Genomic DNA, 7,578 nt, shown 5'->3' on the forward strand with positions numbered 1-7,578 from the left:
TTGTTTTTACAGGCTTTTCAAATAGTCTTTACGCAAGAAAATTGTATTCAACAAAAATTGTGAAAATTGTATCAATTATTAAAATTTAAAATAATGTGTTTATAAATACTTTTGTTAATAAAAATATAATTCAATGTTTTCAATTATTTATATAATTAATGTTAATAACTAAATAAATATATTTTATTTAATATTTTATTGTTACTAAAAATAAAGTTTAATTAATTTATTTAGTATAAATATGTAATATCTATTTATTAATATATTAATAAAACATGATTTTATTTAAACAATAATTTTTAAATTTATTAAGAATTTTTCAAAATCAATCTGAAAACTCAATTCATATTTTTTATTTTGTATATAATATTTTAAACAAAATTTATAAAAATTATTATAAATATAAAAATTAACACAATTGAGTTTTTAAGTTATTAATAAGTAACTTTTTTAATAATTAAAATTTTAATTTATTGAGCAAATGTTTGAAACTATAATATAAAATGTCAAGAATGCTTTACTTAAAATATATAAAATATGAAAAATATTTTACATTATAATTAAATTCAAAAGATTTTATATAATATGTTTTATAAAATATAATTTATTAGGACATCAATGTATTTATTTACATTTGAGTATTAAATAACCATTAAAATTCAATTTAATTTATTTATTTTATAAGAGTCTTATAATAAAACTAAAAAAAGAAAAACATTTGGACTTGAAATTTAAAACTTACAAAATAAATGTATCATAAATATTGTTTATGCAGTCTAATAAAAACCAGTCGATAATTCTAAATAGCATTTCTAGAATAAACTTCTAAAAATATACTTAATTAACGTATTTGAGTTTTTTTATCTTTCTCATTTATATGAAATATAGATTAATACTAGGAATTTTTTTTATAAATATTCTTAGAATTTATTTTTAAAGATTTCTATTTGTCCATTTTTACGTATCACCCCTCACTTATATAGTTTATTTTTAAAAATAAAAACAATTTTTTGAAATATATTTATTGTGCATTTCGACTGTTTCTTAAAATATAACATTCTCTAAATAATTTACTACTTTTTCAGAATTTACTTTTTTTAAATGCAAAAGACAAACACACACATAGATTTCATATAATAATTTTTTTTTGAAATTTAATGATTATAATGTTAGTAATAATTTTAATTTTATAAATTCAATTATCAATCTAATTCAATCATTCATAAAATTAGTATTATATAAGACTTTATACAAAATAGTATTCTCATAAATGCAATATTATATAAACAATTATATTGTATTAAACAATAATTATAAAATCACAGTTAAAATAGTTGAGACCAATAAAGTTATAAACGATATGACAATTAATTTTTAATGTAATTCAGTTGATGTTTGTGTGAGAAAAGTCATGTGTTGTATTGATATCTCAAAAATTTAATGAAATAAAATACTATTTTATTTGACTAAATAGAATAATATAAGAAAAAAGATATAATTTTTTAAAAATTAATTTTCAAATAACTCCAATGTTTTAATAGATTTTTAAAAAGTTTTTTTTGTGAAAAATGTATAATATATAAAAACTTAAGAATTACTTTAAATCATAGATATTTTGATATAACACTTACCGGTAACTGTTTGCACATACATGACCTATACATGTATTACTATATGTTTTATAGTTATTTATAGGTTGCCATAAAATTAAATAGTTATGTGATTTAACTCATTGCTACATTTCTGAGACTCTATTATTTTTACAATGATTATCAGGGTTAAGCAAGGTTTTGGATTTTAGGGGGGGTAGACTGGGGTAAAATTTACAAAATTCTCAAAAAATCTTGGGGGGGGGGGGGGGGGGGGGGGGGGGGGGGTAAGATTTTTATTGCTTTTTTAAAAGGCAATTATTTCAAAAATCCAAAATCAAGGGGGGGTCTAAAGATAATTCCCTAAAAATTCCTTAAGTTCCCGAATATTCCCATGTAAATTCAATAAAATTCCCACAAGTTCCCGTATAAATTCCCGGGAAAATAGGTAAAATTTCCAAAAATATAAAAAAACTTAAAAATTAACAAAAACTTAAATTTTAACAAAAAAAATAAAATGTATTTAAGATTTAAAAATAGTTGATAAAAGAATTAATGATACACTATGAGTTATTTTTAGTATTTTAATAATTTTTAACTTTTAACATAATTAATTTTTTAAACAATACTTAATGTTTATAGTTTGTTATATATTTTTATTTTTATACAAATACTGACTGAATACTACTTATTTAACTCAAATTTCGTTAAAGTTTAATTATATTAAGTACAAAATTGAAAATATTTTTAAATTTTTTATTTAAAATTTAAAAATTATTAATAAAAACATAAGTATTTATTGTTTTATTAACTTCTTAAACTTATATTTAAATTGTAATATGATTACTCTTTTCAACAAATAGGTAATTTATTGATGACTTTTAACGTTATTTTAACTATTTTTAATCAATAATTAGATTTTTATAAATATTAAAAACATAAAAACACTTACTAAAATAGTATCAACTAAAATTAAAATTTTTATAAATTTCAAAAAAATTTTCGGCGCCGAAATTTTAGGGGGGGGTCATTTCTCCTCGTTTTTAAGCGACAATTTTTTCAATTTGGTCAAAAAAGTCTGGGTGGTAAAATCCCAATTTATCGATCTTAGGGGGGGGTATTTTGGCCTTACCCCCTACCCCCCTTACTTAACCCTGATAATATATATACAAATATTTCTTTAAACAAGTATAATTGTATAAATGTATATATTTTGAAATACATGTTTGTAATTTATTTTATATCTATATGTGTCTATAATTATGGTAATATACCTAAAAATGTATTAAAAATGTGTTATTTCATAGTTAAAAAATAATATATCTTTATTTTATTGATTTAATTTTTATTATATTCAATACATTAATACACATAAGACGAGTAAACAGTTATACTAACATTGATAGACATATTTATAGGTTTTATATGAAATATTTAATACATATGTTTATAATTAATAATATAATTAATAATTTATTGTTGAAATGCTATTATTGTTAATAAAATTGAGAGAATTTTCTGGTAAGTTATTGAGAATTTTTTAAATATAATAATATAAAAATACTACAGAAATCAAATAAATGTAAATTTATTTAAAAATAAAATTTAAAGATCTAAAAAACGAAATTGTTTTCAATCAAATATATTAATAATTTTAATTTTTTTTATAGGTATTACGTTATACCTAATTAATAATAATGAATTGTGTTATTTATATTGAAATATATTGTCACAAATTGATATATACTTTAGAATATTGATTTATTTTTCTAAAATTTAAAATAAAATTATGTATTTAAAAGTATTTTTTACAAATTTGTTATAAAATTTTATAATGAAAATTTATTTAAGATATTTATTATACAATTTTTATTTGGCAAAATTGAAATTTCTAAAATAATTGACAAGTTTCTAAAACGTTTCTAAAAAAATTTATTTCTATAGGATTCCCATATTAATTTTGTTTTATCTCAATTTTTGTTATATTGTAAAAGTATATTATAATTATTAATAATAATCAATTATTATTATTAATATTGTAATTAACATTTAAAATAACAAAATTATTTAAGTAATAAAAAATTCTAAAATTTTTAACAATTTTAAAAATAACTAATTATAATAATATTATTATATTAATTTTAAATATAAAGATCCCATTTGTATAATAGTAATGTGTATATTACAGTATTAAACTAACTTTATATTATCTCATAGTATAACAATAAAGTAAAATTTCTATAGAAATTTATTTCTGAGAAACTTTCTAGAAATTTTTTATTTGCCCGTCTCTACATCAATACATATTATATATACTACATTTACTGTATTAATAATTAATTAATATTATTATAAAAATTTATATCAACAATTTAAATATTAATTATGTTTTTATATGTTATATCTATAAAAATATATTTATTATTATACTATTGAGAATCAAAAGAAACAAATTTTGTTTTTTTTTGTTGAATATGTATTCACTTGAATACATAATATAACTAACAAATGATACCGTTTTTTATAACTCATTTCAGTTGTAAGAAATATTATGTCAAATAACACATTAAATTGTAAGTTAATGCCAAATGTTGTTGTCTTGTAGTGAACGTAACGGCTGTGCAAATATCAAATGCTTAATGTTTTCATACTATATATTAAACAATTTTTACATATATATTATTTTACATTTTATATTACACAACAATTATTAACAATTCTTTCGGCTATTGTTTTATATTTTAATATTATTACAACTTTATACTATTAAACAGACATTAATCTAAACACATATAGAATCAATAAATTGTTTGACTTTGAGGTTAGAAACATATTTATTTCAATTTTAAAATACTTTTTTCAAAACCAATAAACTAAAAGTATTTTAATATGTATTTATTGAGATTAATATGAATTTTAAGTTAAAACTTTTTAAAAATGATTTTATTAGTCTTAAAATTTAAACAAATATTAATTAACTAAATAAAACATTAAATGGAATTTATTTTTTAATGTTACATATTTTTAAAGATAAAGTATTGTATCAAATATGCATTATATTACTAGTATTTAAATAATTTTATAACGTGTAAAATGATGAAAAAAGTGAAAACTTGTAAATTGATCTCTAATTCATGTAATTACAACAAATAAATCAACAATTTTACAGATTGTGGACATTCAAAGATAACTAATACAATTAAATCTAGATTTTAACTTTTTTGTAAATAGTTTTTATGCATAAAATGGATTATTTTATAAACAGTAATGAACTGTAAAATAATATCTCATTTTATCAAACAATTTATCTGATTATTAAACAATTATCTGTATTTCAATAATAAAAAATAGTGTTTATGAAAATGTTTATCAATTATTTTTCTAGTCTTTTACGTAAAAACACGACAAATATTTAGTTACAGGAATTGTTTTACAGGTAAACTAATCCAACAGTTTTCTTGACTATAATGAGACTTATACTGTATTATATAAGTTATATAACATAAGCCAATCTAATATTATTTTTTTTACTAAAAATCATTAAATACAATCCATTTTAGTTTATTTCCAATGTATAGTTAAAATTAGATACAAAATACTGCCAACAGTTGTGATACCGGATACTCATTGTATCGAAAGTTATGATAAATATAGTATGAAATTAATAAAATGTGTTTTTTCATTAATTAATATTTTATTTGTAAAAAATATAATATATTTTGTTATATGTATTAACCATTGATACTATACTTGAGAAATATAGGGATGAAATAAATCAATAATAGTTATGATTAGTTAAAGTAAAAGAGCTGTTATATAACGATAAGTTTTTCACACTTATATAAAGATCCTGTACTCTAATCTAATGACTACTCAATAGAGACATAAAAATACAAAATAATAGCAAAACCTTTATATACTGTAGTATTTGATTTGAGGTATTAATTCAATATTTGTTGAAAACTTTTTTCTTGCGTCACTAATTCACACCTATATATACTATTATATATAGACTACAGGTATATATATATATATATATATAATATAAAATATTGAGTTTGATTCACAAATGTTAATAACATTTTTATTTAAGTAATACACAAACAAATCAATATTGCAATAAAATAATTTAATAAGATCAATTTGTTAATTGATTAAATTTATATAATGTAATGATTAACCATATTAACAAATATAATAATAATATAAAACAATTTGTTTTTGTAAAATAATTAGTTATAATACTAAATTTTTTATAATTAACTTTTATTTAATTGTAATTTAAATGTTATTATATTATATAAATACAATATATATAGTACTTAGTTCTGATTAAATTATACTTCTTTATAATTTATTACAATTTTAAATTAGTTTAAATTTTATAACATAAATATATTTTTTATTAAATAACATATAGTTAAAAAATAATAAAGAAAAACTAAATAATTCAATTTAATATCAAATGTAAACTTTAATAAGTAAAATATTATAATAAAAATAAAATATAATAAATATCTATAGTTCTTAAATACTTTTAGAGTTTATTTTAAAATTTTTATTTAGTAGTACTATATCTTTATTACAATTTCACCGGCAATAACAACATTTTAAGGATATTTTACAAAATTATAACACAAATTCATACTCTGATAGATCATCAAACAAGTAAAGGTTTTTTGGATGACTGAACTTAAAGTGTTTATTGTATTTGACTTTTACTCGTTTGTCACTGGTTTTAATAATAATAAAATTTAAGATATCATTAAAGTCATAAAATAAGTTTGTTTAGAGTTAGTTCAGGGATCTAATCATACCTTTCAGATATTGTCACAAACATTCAATTTTTCAAAAGTTTGATTTTATATTTAAGTTTATTTTTTCCCTTTACTCTAGACTTTCTTTATAGTCAATGAATTGATAGCACAAAACAATTGCTATTCATTGGTTTAGACGTGAATTCTCGTAAATATCTGTATAGCATATCATTGTTGTTATATATAATATACTGTATATATAAATATAATCGGTCACAAAATAGGTGAGACTCGTTTTTTTTGTGTAATAACTTCTTTATATATAAAAAAATAAAATTGAATAAAAAATTATTTTATTTCAAACTATGGTTTTTTTGTCACAGATATTATGTATAAATATTTACAATATGATATTCAATAAAAAAAATATCATATTCACTATTGTGCTAAAACAAAATTATACTGGGGTGAAATATTATTAGACATGTTTATTACATTTATAATAATAATAATAATAATAATATTTTAATAAAATAATTGATAAACAGCAAAAAATCAAAATTTAAATATTATATTAAATAAAATGTCATTATAATGATATTTTATGAAAACGTTAATTTAATAAATTTTATATTTAAAATAAAACAATATATATATATATAATAGTTGCTTAATTAAACTATAATAAAAACAATATTATTATTTTTTTATGGAAACAGTTGTCAATTACTAAACTAGTGATAAAGTGTCCGATGGGTCAACATTTTATTGATATCACTTCACAGCACATAAGGCTTATCGTTCATATTTTTTCATTACTTTAATTATTGACAAATATTTTTTCATTAAAAAAGTAAAATTTATTGTATTTTGAAAATAACTAAAAAAAGTTATGCGTTATTCACTTACTTAATTAATAACTAACAAATAACTTTAGTAATCGCTATATTTAAATAAATAAATGACAAATAAATAATTTAATAATTAGTTTTTTGGAGGATTGAAATAGTTGTGTACTTTTTTAAAACTAATTATTCAAAAAAAATAAATAACTGAAATGAAAACATTATATTAAATAAAATGAAGTGATAGTCAAAAGCAAAGGTAATAATACAAACACCATATGTCTGTATATTAATAATATATCAATTTATTGACTAAATTGATTGAATCGCCGAATAGGTAGTATAGCTGTCCTTCAAAAATGTAACTACAAGTGCTCAAAAACATGA

This window comes from Oppia nitens, unplaced genomic scaffold (assembly GCF_028296485.1).
Source record: "Oppia nitens isolate AA-2021 unplaced genomic scaffold, nextdenovo-longstitch-racon4-pilon3 scaffold1_pilon_pilon_pilon, whole genome shotgun sequence".
Taxonomy (NCBI): domain Eukaryota; kingdom Metazoa; phylum Arthropoda; class Arachnida; order Sarcoptiformes; family Oppiidae; genus Oppia; species Oppia nitens.